Below are 15,666 nucleotides of genomic sequence, written 5' to 3'. Positions count from 1 at the left end.
TTGTAAGGATATTTTAATTGGTTATGGATTGCATGTTCTTTTACTCTGAAGAAGTCCATTGTCCATTCAGATGAAAGTGCTTAATCTAATAAAAGTAATTCAGTGTGTCCACATTGGTTGCTGTGCTGCTTTCCAGTGCTGTGTTTCAAATGATGACTTTTCTTCCAATTCACAATGAATTTCCTTCATGCAGACTTACTGCTACCTATGATGAGTACACAGAGGCTGTGTGCACCTTAAAGCAACACTTTGTTTTTTTTTCCACCCTGTGAATGCCACTATTTGAGTTTTTTCTACAACAGTGCACATGTGTTATTCATTGTAGGGGTGAGAGCTGATCAAGGCATAGCTTAATTTAATCAGCCATAAGGATTATTTTCCATTTTATAGTGATAATCCCTCCCCTGCTGCCCAACATGTAAGCATGCAGATGTAAAGGCTATCTATCTATACCTTCCTGTAGGAGTGTGCATATTCCATCTGTGCTTAATGAAGGCCATAACAAGGATGCAATTGGCATCAACACACACTTGAGTGTCCCTGGCCCCTACACTGTGTTATGCCTTTCTCTGTCCAGTAGATACCAGCATTATACCAGGCTAGACCTCCACCCTCTCATTAGAATTCATGTGTCAGCATTGGCCATTCACTAACAGTCTCATTCATCACTTCCTGCAATGTCCAAGTCTCTAGATGATTATTCAGTTTCCTGGGATACTGAGCTTCATTCCATTGTATTTTGTGGCAGCTTAAATGTCATTTTAAGTACAACACACACAACTTGAGTACATCATTCAGTAAAAGCAGAAATATTTTTAGTGGGATGCAGACCTGTCTACACCTCAAGGACCTGTATCACATGCACCTCATTAAGCACTACAACCAAATCCAAAGTTTCCATACTTTGGCTAAAGAAGATATTATCCTACAGAGTGTAATGGAAAAATTATGAGACACCTTTTTGACTAAATTTGGGTTCCTTAAATTACCTGTATTTCCACTGGTCTCATTGCCTGGTGTATAAAGAGATTCTTGTTCAAAAAACAAGGATATTATAAAAAGCTGTACATGATGGTAATGAACCTCTGAACTGAGCCAAAGTAGCAGTAACTGTGATTTAATGCATTTTAAGAATTATGCATGGCTGACTGCAAATCCATGTGATCAGACTGCATTAAATTTAAATGTATGTCTCTGAGCAGCTTGTTGTCTGGCATGTGGTTGAGCATTAATACATGCCATGAGGGGTCCATGTCCATGAATGAGTGTGGGCCATGCACATGGCCTGCCAGAGTAAGTGTTAATATTTTCTTTTTATTTTTCCAAGAGAGATACTGGAAGCCATTTTGGTGGATTACTTACTGGTGTGCAATGTGTCTTTAGTTGATCTTTAGCTCCCTGATCCTGATTCCCTAATGACAAAGCCCCTCTGCGGTTATCATATCTGAAAGATGCCCCCTCCCATACCTAAATATTCTAACTCTTTATTTTGGCAACCATGGGAAAATAACTTACCCTAAAAAGGTAAAAAATGGTTTGATTTCAGGGTAAAGCTGATTAATGCAAAGACAATAGACTTCTAGTAAATTATGGGAGTTGTTTTCTGAAAGTTTGAATTCTAAGTTAAAGTTCAATAAATGGTAGCCATTCCTTTCAAACATCATTGTCAGAGGATTTCATACTACTACAGTGGAAGCAACTATGGTAATGTTTTCTCAGAGAGACAATAAACTTATACGTTATAGACCAATTAGTCAGATTTCAGTAATATTATTGAAATATTTATGAAAATTATAATGTCTCTGTCTTTAAATATATTATCAGTATCAGTCAGCATAATTACATTCAAAGAAGATCACATCCTACCATTTTGATTGCATTTTATGCCAATGTATTATAAGCAATGGGTTTATATATACTGTATCTTTCACAAGCATTTAACTCTGTTCTTTCTAATGATTTACTACTTTCTTTGGGTAAGTTTGATGCTAACAGTTAAAGTGTAAACTGAATTATGAACTGGGTGTCCAGTCATGCACTTTGACAACCAGTGGTAGAAAATATTCAAAATTATATAATCTGCAGTCACATGAAGCTATCTATTAAAATCCATATTTTTTATCTTATATCAGAAGAAAAATGTCAAATGGGGAATATGGATATCAGAATTTACTAGCAATTATAAATCTGTACCTTTCCCATTATATACTGTCACATAATACAGTGTTTCCTAATCACTATGTACTTTTTCATTTTACTAATTACATTTTCTGTAAATAAGCTCAACTACAACTCCTCATACAAATTTGCTCCCTTTACCCCTCTGTCTCCTATCTTAATGTCAATTTTTCAATAATTTTAGCTCAGTTACTCTCCAATACTTCACTTTCCTGTTGTAAATGTAACTATATTTTTAAACGCACTCAATGTCACTGCTTTTTCTGATTCTTGTAAATATGTAAATACAATTTTTGTATCATGTTGCTTTATTGTGTAAATTTGCTGTACTTTCTGACTCTCATTTTAACTTGAGCGTATCACTTTATAACTTTAGCTAAACCTGCAATTGGTCAATCTTAAGTAATGCCCTACTCTGGTAACCAAACTTAAATACCTCATCAGAGATGCTGTCAATGTCCAACATTTCTTGGATGATTTTATTTTTTAAAGAAATAATAATGTGAGCTTTAATACAAGTAGACACTCTTTAAAACATTTCAGTAAATTCCATAGAAAATACCCTAATGTTTTCTAAGAACTAGTAAAAAAACTTTAAGTATGTAGATACATAAGTAGAATGTGATTTGTTTTCATCATACCACTGTCATCCTCAAAAAATGTTTTAGAAAAATAAGCAATTGTTCAGTTATACAGGACGGCAGGTATTCCTACCTGTTTATAACAGTGTGTTTAAAGCAATCATCATATTTTATGCTTTTACTTTTTTATCAAACTGCAGTGTAAACTGAATTTTGTGAAATGGACTAGGTTTCCTCACCCAGACTAAGCATGTAATATGTCCCAAGGGAATTCCTACTCTAATCTAAACATAATATTTAGCTTTGTGATTACTTGATTGAAGACATCTGCAGACTAAAATCTATTTAAGCCTAACTACTTATTATACAGCTAGAACTTCTTATTGTAACAATTGTTAATATCTGTTATGTACTTCACAGATGATAAAGACTCTAGTTGTCTATTGATGTACTATGTTCTTCATCTGTAACTATCTAACTATGTTTGTAATGTTTAATTCCTATGTTGATCAAATTGTTAATTGCTATGTAAAGCCAATGTAACTACTGTCTGTATATTTTAACTGTGGAGCTTTTCTTCCGGGCCTCCACTGAAAATGGACCTACGTCCAGTCGGACACTCCCGGTCAACAAATGTAAATAAATAAATAAATTTAGCTATAATTTCATAATGAAAATATGTGGCAACTCTAGTTACTTGTGTACCAAATGACTTAAAAACATTTATTGTATAATATTAGAATATTAAGGGGATGTTTAAAATCATTCATAATGTAAACCTATGAATTACCTTCAATAAGTATGGTACTAGTTACAAAGGCTGTATTGTGTATGGTAATAGGTGCTTCCATAATTTTAAATCAGAATTTTTTATCACAGATGGAGGTATTCTAGAACTGCCTGTCACTCTTATGTGAATTAAGAAGATGTTGAGGCTTGGGTGTTCGTTTGAGTAGTTTATTGTATACAAATACATCAGGATGTATAGCAGGAACATTAAAATTCAACAAACTGACTGACTACGTACTTGCATGCTCTCACTATGGCTGCTAACTCAAAATGGCACCGTTGCCTGCACGTGCTCAGTACTTATATGCATGTGCTGACTCATTGGAAAGCTTCTTTAATGTAAATCACACACTCTGATCTACACTAACTACTGCTGTGCTTGAGAAATTTGACTAATTGTCAGCTTTTGAGAGAGAAATTGGTAATATGTGTATTAAGATACAAGATTCTTGATGTTTCAGATAGAAACTGTATCTGTTCAGCCAACTTACAATGAAGAAAAGCATGTAAGATTTTCCTTTTCTTTACACTGAGCAGTGTGCAGGTGATGGCAACTGCTGTTTTGTGCAGTCTGCTTGGGCTCTGCTATGTCCCGTATGTCCAGTAGGGGTGATGAGTGGGGGTACACCTTGTTTAACTATTGTAAGCATTTCATTTGGTACATTAAACACTTTACTTAGTGTGCCTTCAAGAACTCTTATTAATGGAAGCCAAAGGGTATACTGTGAATTTAGGGATACGCCACTAGCATCAATTTTTTAATGAAAACTAATTCAATCAGATGAAGCAATGACGTGCTAAAACTGTAGGCTAAGGCAACTGTACAATGCTGCACAGGCACACCTCCGTTAAGCACAGATCGTGCATAATTGTCCTTAATTTTGTATTATGGTTTGTAGCAATTCAAGTTGTATAGCAACATAATAAAGAACAGTAGGCATTCAGATGTCAGAGCCCTAACATTTATCCCTGTCTTGATTTCCTGTTAATAATATAACTCTTACCCATCCCTGTTATGTTCTTGTACAATAGTATTTGTGCATTCACCCCATCACATGACTCACTGTTCAGACACTCAGCTCCGTCATGACTCTTGTCCATCTCTCACAACTGTCCATTCTAGAATGTGAGTAGTTAAACTTTTCCATCTATGGGCATTCATATCTTTCATTTCCCTTAAATACAGGAAGCATGTTTTTCATTTTAACTCTCAGAACTTCTCCCCAAATAAGGTAAGATAGAACACAGCTACAAAAAATACTGGATTCATTACCACATGTTTATTTAAAAAATTAAGCATGCCACAAAAACTGTTACAGAATAATATGAATTATCTGTAATTATACAAACCAAATAAATTCTGATACAAATTAAGTCCAAATCATTTTATTTTAGAACACCATACCGTGTCTTTGATGACAAACTGCATTTAACAAAAACAACTAGGTTGTGATAATGGCATCACCTGACTTCTAAGTCACCTTTTGGCAGTGATATTTTATGAAGTCATTGGTCTGCAGTTTGGCTTTAAGTGTTTTTTAAACAGTCTAGTGCAGCATTTAATCTTGTTGTTGCTTGAAGATTCCTTTCAAAATTTAGAATATGAAAATGTGACCTTTGACTAATGTTCCAGTGTCAATCTTTCAATTTCACTTAAGGAACCAGGTTGCTTGAGGATTATGATCTATAAATACTGAAGTATTTTGTGTTGTCCGCTGTGTTCAGTCACCATTTAAGGTGATTAGGATTGTGTTGTTAGTATTGCTGTCCTCATTTTCGACATAAGAATACCATGAAGATCGCATTCAGTGTATCTTGAGTTACTGGCTTTTATGTGGACTTAAGTCCATATTTTAGTATAGGCATTTCAATATGGCTGCAGTCTTGTGTTTTGATTGCATTAAGTACAATGGTCACTTTTGTTTAAAATTCAAAATGTTGCCTACTATGCTCCATGAGAAAAACAGGCTGGTTTGTGATTTGACATTAGTATAACAAAACCTAGGCATGCATTTGTTTACTATGTTGCCCTTGAAGACTTCAGAAAGCTGATTACACCTGTTCAAATCTTTAAAATATTTTAATTGCAAAAAATGAACAGTTCATTGTGGACTTCACAGCCCCTTTGACAAAACAAATCAAAATAATTATGAATAAAAATACTACAGCCCATCTTTGGTAGCATAGCTTGGATCTACCCAGCAATCATTAAATGGAAAGACAGGTCTTTCAGTGGCTGATGTTTTCCCAGATTAAAATCTAATTTGTATTGGTTGCTTTCAAAATGTACGTATCATGCAGAAAATCTATACAGTATTTATATATTTTCTACTTCTCCTTTCTGCAAACATAATTACTTTAACTTGTTACTTATATTTTTAATACCAAAGTTACTCATTTGCTAGTCTGGCTGTGCAGTTGTTTAATTTGCAATAATTGATTTGATAATCCTGTGCTTTGATGTCCTTCAAGATGTAATGACAAAAGTAGAAATCCAGAAGTGATGTAATCAAAATGTAATATCAAAAATTATTGATTTTTCTATAATATGCTGAAACTTTTGGAATACCTTAACACTGCAGTGTGGATACGGAGATTATAAATGTAAGAGTGAATATATTGTCATTTAGTAAGGCATTTAATATAGTCATTGAAACAACAGGAAATTGGAGGGCATCGTAAGACTATAAGATAAACACCTCAAGTATTCCTGCTGACTATGTTAAGAAGGAAGTTGTTGAATATGTTTGGTAAATTGCATATGTTGAGGAGGCTTGGATATTATGTTTACTGAGGATGATACCAAATTGCGTGATAACTTTCTTATACAAGATGGGTTTGCGAAACCTATAGTACCCTAAATAGTGAAAATGAGTTACAATGGGAAACTTAGTAAGCCACACTCACACAATATCCTGGGCAAACCAGAGAGCACAAGTACTCTCAGGGTATTTTAGAAAGCCCGCATGATGTGTATACCAGGTTCAATACCTATGCAGAAAAGCAAAATTAGTAAAGAAGCACAGGGTACCCTGAGTGAGTACAAAATTCTGTGTATTGTGGTAAGTAGGGTAAGAGAAGCATACTGAGATTTGTCACAATAAGGGAACACTTTTATAGAAATATAATAGCAAAATTAGTAAAGAAGCACAGGGTACCCTGAGTGAGTAAAACATTCTGTTTATCATGGATAGTTATGGTAAGAGAGGTGTACTGAGATTGTCATACTGAGATTTGTCATAATAAGAGAACACTTTTATAGTAATATAATAGCAAAATTAGTAAAGAAGCACAGGGTACCATGAGTGAGTACAACATTCTATGTATTATAGGTAAATATGGTAAGAAAGGTATACTGAGACTGTCAAACTGAGATTTGTCATAATAAGGGAAGACTTTTATAGAAATATAATAACAGAAGAATAACCAGCTGGTCAGCCGATCACATGCACTGTAACACTTCTGATTACGTCTTTCTAAGTGGATGAAAGCGCTGACTAGCTGGTTGTTCTTCTATTACTGGATTTTGTTTCTACCAATTCCAGAAACTTGCTTGCGTTTTTTTTGGATTTTTACAGAAATACATTAAAACATCTGTGCAGCTGTAGCAGAGTCAAGTTGTGGCTCAAATCTGGGTCTTCTTTACTGAGGTACTAGATTAACTAAACTTGCTATCAGCAAGGCATTTCCAACAAAGACTGTTGATTTATACACAAAATCTGACATTTGATAACTGCAGCCATAGTTCAGGAATTGCCTACAAGACTGGATGATAATTTTCGTGTGTGCCCCTGACAACTTTGAGCCAGGAAGATGGATGCTGGGAGTAACACCATGTTGAATGTGACCAGAGCACTGAGTTGCATACAGTAATGTGTTTAATTTCATGTTTAATGTTGCATATCTTCCATTTGATGTGTGTGCATGAATCAAAAGATACAGGGTAACTGTTTGTAGTTATTTCAACTTGTTGGTGTTGTGTTCACTGTCTGGTCCATGATATGGTAATGCAGCAAGGCTGTCTAACTGCAGATAATATGGTGGAAGGGAATAGACTTTCCCTGTGAAGGCAGTATTGTAGAAAGGAGACTTTGCATATCATTCAGAAGAAAGACACCAAGTCCTAAAATTATTTGGTTAGTGAGGAGATTTTATTGTTAGAAAATCTAAAATGTTCTGCTTTATGGCCACAAAATTCAGATTGAGCAAGTGTATCATTCTGGAAGAATCAAATATCTGTTCAGCATTCTTTTTTTAATTTAATCTTGTTTAGATATTTTTACAACCAGACACAAAGACCAGTCAGTTCCCATATATTTATTACAATGCATGACCACTTCGGTCATCTTCTCCATCTTTCTTAATAATGATTGCAGACCGTGTTGCTGTTTCTAAGATGGAGTCCGATATCTTCCATGACATCACAGTGGAAGTGATCATGCAGCATGTTCTAGAACACCATATGTCATGCTGTTTGCACTGAGCGTGGTAGCATTGACTTGATTTATGGAGACACTAGTGTATGGTCTACAAGCATTTCATACCAAAAGCAAAATGGCAGTATCTTCCCAGTGTCTGCTTTGTACCCTTCTGTTGGAACCCCATAATACAGCATGAAAGTGCTCACTCTGGCAATGTGTCTAAAGCTAATCTTGGGTGTGAGGCACAAAGTATAAACTCCTAGGTGAGGAAAGGACAAATACAAATTTGGGTGGATTTCTTAACATCTGTGTCTCTTACAAATAGTAAGAACTTCGTGTACCTTATAAAGTAATACTGTGCTATAGCAGTTTACAAATCTTTGACATTCCAAATATTCTTTCTTTCATCAATGAACCAGGCAACTTTTGATGTCATTGTTGGGCTTGGTTTTCTGTCTTAACAAGTTAAGATACATCATCAAACTGGGACACACTTTGACTCGTAAATTCAGAAATTAAACACTCATAGACTGAAGGAAAAATTACTTAATGTCCATGTTTCTAGGTCGAAGCAGTGTGATCATGTATAAAGTCTGTTGAACAAGTAATTTAAGAAAAAGGTAAAATGTCAGTTGCAAAAGGCTTTGAATTATCTGGATGTTCAGTTCAAGTAACTTTAACTTTGATCACAGGATATTTCCTAGCATCCATATATATTAGACAAGGGAACAAAGATCAAAGGTATGGGAAACAAATTTCTTCTCTGCCAGTGAGAAAAACAGTCCAACATGAAAGAAGACAATTCACATCTTGGATAGGGGAGATTTTGCACTGTGATCAAGAATAATGTCATCATCATCTTCAATGACAACTGAAAAAAAAGGACAAAAAAAAACAAAAGTTATTCTTAATTCATTTGCTCTCTGCAGCACATACAGTTTCATTCCCACCCTTACAACTGCCATGTATATCATCCCTTTTTCATTTTTTTCCACAGCATGTTCCATCATTAAAAAGTCTGATGTATCACTGGAAGATCCCTAGATAGTTTAGCCTTTTTATTTCTGTATCAACAGTTTCTTCATATGTAAGTGAGAGCTAAAGAAATCCTCATCTTCTCAAAATATAGCTGTGTGCATGTACCTTCATGTGCAGGGACATTAATGGAACATATGCTCAGACCTTATTAATCTGGGCATTGAAAATCCGATAACCCTGGACCCCAATCAGTTTGGATTTGCCTATGGAAGGTCCTACACATTGACCTCATTAATTTCTTTGAAAAAATCTTTAAAGCAGTGGATAGAGGTTATGCATCATATACAGCATATATTTACCTGGATAAGACCTTTGGCACTATTCCCCATGTACACATCATTGAAAGACTTGTAAATACTTTTGCTATGTGGTGGATAGCCAACGGGTAAGTCTGATAGATTTCATGTTGTTAAGAGTTGCAGGACCCACTTCAAAAAGCATAAAACAAGTTATCAATGGTATACTACAGGACTCATTGCTTGGCTTTCTCCTATTTGGCAACTTATTTCTCAGATCTTTAAGCCAACACTCCTGGACTGTGGCTATCTAAGTTTGCAGATAACTGTAAATTAGGAGTTACCATTCAGTTCTATACTGACTCACAGTTGCTCCAACAGGAGTTAAACAATGTTAACAACTGGGACAACATCATTCTTAAATCTAAAAAATGTAAAATATCTAATTTTGGTAAACAAAATATGTTCCTATACATATAGGTGACACACCCTCCAATCACAAACCATCATTCTTGGTAATTCCTAATCTTTTGATCATAGTGTCACTGCAGTAGGTAGGAAGGGCTTGTATTTAGCTCACCTAATTTCCGAAGGTATCTCCTCTAGCTCCAAAGGCATCCTAATTCTTGAGAGACCTCATTGGTTCCTAACTAAAAGAACAGTGACCTCAAAAATCTTTATCATGACAGACTGGTAGTCGTCTATCGCTATTCAATTGCTGGCAGGATCAGGCACAATGATGTTGTCGTTGTGTCTTTCGGCTTTTCCTGGTTAGGGGTTGCCACAGCAGAACTCCGGTCTGCTATTGATTGGCAGTAGATTTTTACGTGCCGAGTTGCCGGCCCTGACACACAACCTTCAACGAAGGTATGCCCATTCACGCATGTCACCACACAGAAGACGCTATAGCTGAGAATCGAACAGGACAACATCTTACTGTGAGGTGACAACACTACCGCAGCACCACCACCACAGTTATAAGATCAGGCACAATGATGATCTTTATATATTAAGGGCCAGATCCATCACAAGGTGTCCTCGGCATCTGACTAGAGCCTGGTGCTGGCTGGGGGACCTAATCATACAACACTGATTAATCTTATACTTTTCATCTTTTTTTCTAATTAAAAAAAGAATATTCCTACTCTTGGTGTCTTGCTCTAATTTCCTGCTCTTTGTGCCACCTCCAGTCTCATTGGCTCAAAGCCAATGAAAGAGACTGGAGATAGCACTTAAAGCAAATGAGACTTCCAGGAATTGGTGTGAGTTTTGAGTGGAGTGCAGCACACTCATATTGAAGTGGAGATGGAGGTTTATGTTTTTGCATCAAACACCAACCTGTAGTAACATAACAGGCCAAAGATGTGCTACATTAAGATTGAATTAAACAAGATGATGTGAACTAGGGAACATTCTGCAGGTGGACTGTTGTAAAGTTAAACTTGTTTTTTTTTTCTTTAACAGTTGACCCCTTTTTTTAATCTTCAGAATCAGTAATGCATTACTGATTTTGTGTGTGTGTGTGTGTGTGTGTGTGTGTGTGTGTGTGTGTGTGTGTGTGTGTGTGTGTGTGTGTAATGCCCCAGTTAGTTAATTGGCTTCCTCAAAATCAAATCCTATACCTTAGGTACAGAAAGCAAGAGCCTTTATCAAACTGCTAGATCCCCATTAACTTTTTTCCCATTTGATAAATCACTTTGGATTACTGTCAGTCACTGTGGATTACAGTCAAGTCACAGTTATTGTGGTTCACAAAATACATGTTGATACAAAACCCGTTCTGTCAACTAATAAAGTGACATAAAGTACTCTGCTCTTATTTGTCCACAGTTTTGCAGAACATGTTTGATTTTTGTCTCATAATGATGCCCTGTCTCCGAGTAAGTCACTTAACCAGACAGTGCTTTGGGACAAATGGAAATTTAGGATAGGCTCCTCAGTGGTCTTCTGGACTGCAAACCTAGTAACTATCCATGAACCAGAGTAGTTATGGTGTAAAGGAAGGTCACTGATTGTAGTAAACAGGAGCATTATCATATGAGCCATGTTATTTAGGTGTTTTGTTTGTTTATTATTTAGCTGTGAATAAATTGGAATGAATGAAGTCTATGAATTTAATGTTATTATTTTAACTATGAATGCATTTTAATTTAGCTCATTTTTGCAGGTGCAAGTGTGAATTGCACTGTTTGGGCCACAACAGTTTGTCTAGCACATAGTGCAAATGTGTAAGGTTGAATTGTTAAAGAGCTCCTTCCTGCAGTACATGGTTTGATCCCCTAAGCCTTCATTTGTGTTCTGTGTGGCTCTGCCAAGATACCTCAGCAAACAGTACTCCTGGGTTGCTCCTGAACGTGTGTCCGGTGGGCTGTCCCAGGCTTTTAGCCAATGTGTTATACATTTGCCTTTTTAATTCCTGCACTCTTCACAGATATGCTAATTAGTCATTTTATTGTATGCTATTTGAGTATGAATTCCAGCACATCTCTTATAGTTTAATGAGTTGCCAGACATTTTCACTAAATGTGAGATTTAAGGGAAGTTTACTGTTTCAATTATTTTCAATATGAGAGACTTTTATTCATTAAAATGTCTGTCAATGTTTCTTTCTATAAAAATTGAAATAAAGGTTTTAAAAGAAATCCAGATCTCCAAGAAAATTGTAAAAGTAAAGAAGAAATTACTATATACACTGACTGTTTGAACAGCGTTTATGGTAATTAGGGAAAGACAGACAAGTAATAGGTTAGTGGCATGGCTAGCAGGGGGCCTGATTCATTACCATGCATAAGGCCCCATTTGTCCACAATTCAGTACTGTTGACTGGTGTCATATGCTGCAGCAACAGAGCATGATTAGCCATTCAAGTAGGCCAGACCTGTACTGAGTAATGTCCAAGGGAATAGCTATTCTTGATGACAGAGAAGACAAGCATGTAACCTTCCCATAAGAAGTATGCTATATGCAAAAACATTTAAATGTGGGTTGTTAAACAAAAGCGACCACAGAGTTTATATTAGTAATTGTTTTGCTTTATTCATTTCTATAGTCTAAACTTGTTGCATTTTAATATATTTTTCAGTACCTTCTTTAAATGCAGTTCATCCAAAGCTACAAATAACTAAACATTGCTACAGATATTTTGCTATGTGTGTTTTATTTAACAAGAAACGATCATATGTGATAAGCATAGGATATGGATTATCACTAGGAAAAAAATATTTACTGCGGTGATGGGTGCTAATAAAAATGTCTCTGATGTATCTTCCAACAATGGACTTTTTGAGCTAATTAAATATGTATTACGTTGTTTGTTGATTTTGTTTTTTACCTTTTTGTGTACACATAGATTGATTTTATACATACATATATATATACTTACACATACATAAATCAATCATGTACGGTCTTCAGTATGGGGTAGGTATTGAGTCTTGTTTCTCCATGATGGGTACATGGCTTCTGAGCCACAGAAAACAGAAAACAAGCTTCACATATTGTAGAATAATTTAAAGGGACAGGGAGAAAATTCTCAACTGTAAAATGAATATTATAGCTTTCATAGAAATAAACAAATTATTCTATGTTATGATACTGGAGTTTTCAAATGCAATATTATAACGTCTATATTAAACTCCGTGCAAGAACTGGGCAGAGGAAGTGATCACTGAACTGAAGAGAGAACATGGTTTAGGCTAGAAAATCATTAAGCCATTCTTCATGTGAGAAGGATTATGGTCGAGGCCTGATGGCATTTCAACAGGCATAAGGAGCAGATGTCACTAACTACTAAAGGTGACCTGTATAATCATAATTTCCTTTGTACCAAGAATGAACATATTGTCACTTGTTATAAGATCCACTTACCAAAATTTTTAATGATAGCTAGTCACAAAGGACAACTGTTGAAATTCCAGCCACTATTAAGCCTCAATACAGTGACATAAAAATGTGAATATGAGTAATGTATACAAAGTCCAAGCATAAAATGTCCCAGAGTATTCCCTTACTTCCATGGACTGCAAACTCAGATTTGGAATGTAAGCAGTATACAGTTTTCACTTTGTTCTGTATCACTCAGCCCATGTCATGTTACCATGTTGTTTTGTTTTAACACCCTGGAGGTTTGAAAGGTGCCCTTTAGAACTGAGTATACATTATCAGAACAGAGATCTTGATAATTATTCAGCTCTGCAATTTCACGTAACACATTAACATACTTATAAAGCTATTGTACACACAACACCATCCAGCGTAACAGCCAACAGCAACTAAAAGTCAGACCACTGCTGAAATATCCAAAAGCAGGTTTAATAGTAGAACAACTGAAGAAGTGGTGTTTGAGACCACAAAAGCACTAACTATATTCACTGTTTTTACCAGTTGTTCTACTATTAAACCTGCTTTGGGATATTTCAGCAGTGGTCTGACTTTTTGTTACTGTTGGCTGTTATTTCTTCATAACAATAAGGGATGTACACAGTGGCTATAACTCTGTAGATAAAAGTACTTCATGTCTATAACAGTAAATGTCTTTCTCTTCACTGTTGGAGTATTCGATGTTACTATAACAGTAAATGTCTTTCTCTTCACTGTTGGAGTATTCGATGTTACTATAACAGTAAATGTCTTTCTCTTCACTGTTGGAGTATTCGATGTTACTATAACAGTAAATGTCTTTATCTTCACTGTTGGAGTATTCGATCCATCCCTCCGTCTCCCTTTATCTTTTGGGTTTTGATTTGTTCACCATCCTGGCCAAGGATCCCCATTTTCCAACTGTTTTTTCTCCCCTTGGATGTGCATAGCCTTTTTTTGTCCTATGTAGACTGTTCTCCACTGAAGAAATTAAATTCCGGGTAAGTGAATCCATACATCATATTTATGCCCTATGTCCTGTGCAGGAGCATACATGTGATGTACGGTGCATACAGGATCGAAAGGCTTTGGTATACTGGCCATATGTTGGGCTATCCTTGCCAGGAGATCCCTGAAGTAAAGAATACCACAACAGTGAAGAGGAGGACATCTACTATTATGGTAAGATTTTACAAAACTGTACTTTATCAGGGTACTGTATGCCCCCCCAAAATGACAACCAAGCCTTCTTTGCAGGTTTTTTCATGTACTTTTTTATTTTAATTAATCTTTATTTGTTAACAAGGTAAGCCACTGGCCAAATGTTTCCCTTTTTAGGGGTGACCCATGAACACTGTCTGGTTAAGTGACTTGCTCCATCACACAATGTGCTAATGGAGGTAGGAGCCAAACCCTGTACCCTTTACTATGTGAAACTGCTCATTAACAGCTCAGAACCTTAATCCTCTGTGCTAATTTCCAGATCTTACAATCTTTGTAAGATGGGACTTAATATTACCACAGATTCAGTACTTGAGAGAGCTGACTCAAAGGCAGAACAACACATTTGTGATGAATATTCTGAAAGCTAGCTTGCAGCATAACAAAGGGTGATTCTTGGAAGTTAATAAGATTCTTGGAAGTTAATAAACCATAGTGATGCAGGCTATACTACTTCTATATCTAGTAAATCATCACATTTCATTTATTTTTGTTAATCGGGTAAGCCCACCAGACAAAAGCACCCCTTTACAGGATTAATCTGGAAACATGGTCTGGTTAATTGACTTGCTCAAAGTCATACAGTAGGCAAATGGAGGTTGAGGGAATCAAACTCTGGACTACAGTAAGCAGCACATTAACAGTTCATAGCATTATTTGAATCCAAGCAGTATATGCTAATCCTACTCCAAGGATGTTAACAGGCTGCACTATTTCTTACCCTCATTCACCTGTTGAAGTGCACAAGATAGGGATGCCCCATTTCCTGTTTCTGTTTATCTCTTCTTATGTTTGAGCTCCAAATCCAATTGATTAGGGAGATGCCTAATTTCAGAGGTAGAGACTTGTACTGTACATAAGTTAGAGTACTCAGGTTTGCTGTTGATTGCTCTGTCCTTTCCAGCTAGGATGTCTTAGTAGTAGAAAGCCTTTCTGACACCTTTTACAAACTTTCAGGCTTGTATCAACATATCCTTGGCAGGCCAGTTTCTAACTAGAAAGCAACAGATCACCATCAATTATTAAATGGTTTGTCTCCCCCCACCAACCACCACCATTATTCCACAAGTACTAAGACATAAGGCTGCACCCAGACAGATGCACACTTCAACTGCGACATAAACCCTATGGCAAGAACTTTATTGTCTGATAAATGCCTTAGTTGAATAGGTAGGATACATGTAGTAAAAATGATATACTATCCAAAATGGCATGTACATTATGCCACACTTAATACCAGCACTCCTCATTGGCTGGGCTAACCTAGTAATGCGATTTGTATGACATGGTAAAAGACACAAAAATAGCTCAAAGGGCTCATACAGTTCCCATTAAGCTTTGGAG

The 15,666-nt window shown here is 36.1% G+C and overlaps 1 long non-coding RNA gene across 1 annotated transcript in view; it reads right to left on the bottom strand.

The window, feature by feature from the left end:
• Window positions 1–4,808: 4,808 nt before the first annotated feature.
• LOC122806365 overlaps window positions 4,809–15,666 on the bottom strand; it is a 51,210-nt gene continuing 40,352 nt past the window's right edge. The window contains exon 2 of the long non-coding RNA XR_006365502.1: window positions 4,809–8,840. This is a non-coding gene — a long non-coding RNA (uncharacterized LOC122806365). The remainder of the gene's footprint in view (window positions 8,841–15,666) is intronic.

Source organism: Protopterus annectens, chromosome 7.part0 (genome assembly GCF_019279795.1).
Source record: "Protopterus annectens isolate FY-2018-M chromosome 7.part0, PAN1.0, whole genome shotgun sequence".
Lineage (NCBI taxonomy): Eukaryota > Metazoa > Chordata > Ceratodontiformes > Protopteridae > Protopterus > Protopterus annectens.
The sequence above is the reverse complement of the archived record's forward strand: the minus strand, read 5'-3'. Positions and strand labels throughout refer to the sequence as shown.